At 34.5% G+C, this 1,070-nt stretch overlaps 1 pseudogene; it reads right to left on the reverse strand.

The window, feature by feature from the left end:
- Window positions 1-631: 631 nt before the first annotated feature.
- LOC118602102 lies at window positions 632-750 on the reverse strand (annotated as a pseudogene).
- Window positions 751-1,070: the final 320 nt, after the last annotated feature.

The raw sequence follows: 1,070 nt of genomic DNA on the forward strand, positions 1-1,070 counted from the left end.
TTAAAGATAACAAGTGAGTTTAATACCTCCTGTAGTGCTTCGCTGATTTCAGTGAGCCTCACAAAGTGTTCTTGAGGTTGGTAACAATGGTTTTATTATTCTCAGTGTACAGATAAGGAAACTGGGACTCAGAGAGATTAAATTTTTGCTTGCTCATAGAATTACTACTGCCCATAGAATTAAGACTAGGACATTCATTGCCTTTATTAACACACACACACACACACACACACACACACACACACACACATGCACACACACACACACAGATTTTTCCAGGCACATAGTATGAATCTGTGTGCATACATAAATGCCAATGTCAATTGAATGTTAGATAAGGTAGCCTGATGTAAAAGTGAAAATTATGCTAATTGAAAATTTATCATCTGTCTTTTATTTTCTTAGTTACTATTCAAAGATCTTTAAAAGAAAGCCAGATAATCAAATCAGCTATATCAGATAGTTTAGGTGTTTTACAGCCCCAAAAGAAGAATCTAGGTAATTGTGCGAAGTTTATTTTAGTCCCCTATATTCTATTTTTTCTTTTTTTTTTAGGTGAGGCAACCCCCTGGTTGACCTCACAGATCACAAGGACCTTGTCAGCTTACAATCCCTTATTTTTTATTTGTTATGCCTACAGCATCTGGTCTTCTTGGGCGGTCTCCCATCCAAGTACTAACCAGGCCCGACCCTGCTTAGCTTCCGAGATCAGATAGGATCAGGCTTGTTCAGGGTGGCATGGCTGTAGACTATATTCTATTTTTAATTTAAAAAAATGTAGAATTCTAATTCTTTAAACAATTTTATTTTTAAAATGAATACCTCTATAGCAGTTTTACAAGCTTATTATGCCTGATACAATTTATCCAGAAGGAGGCAGCATTTTACTATTAAATTGATACTTCTGCAAAGATTCTAATATTTTTTTCTTTAAAGATGTAGACTACCTAATCATACATATCCAAAAACCTTTCAGGGCAAAGATTCATGGCTATTACTAGAGCTTTGCATATTGAAACAGTTAGATAAGCCAAATTCTGCTGAGATTAACTGAATTTAAAATTATAAAT

This window comes from Rousettus aegyptiacus, unplaced genomic scaffold (assembly GCF_014176215.1).
Source record: "Rousettus aegyptiacus isolate mRouAeg1 unplaced genomic scaffold, mRouAeg1.p scaffold_m13_p_4, whole genome shotgun sequence".
In the NCBI taxonomy this organism is placed as follows: domain Eukaryota; kingdom Metazoa; phylum Chordata; class Mammalia; order Chiroptera; family Pteropodidae; genus Rousettus; species Rousettus aegyptiacus.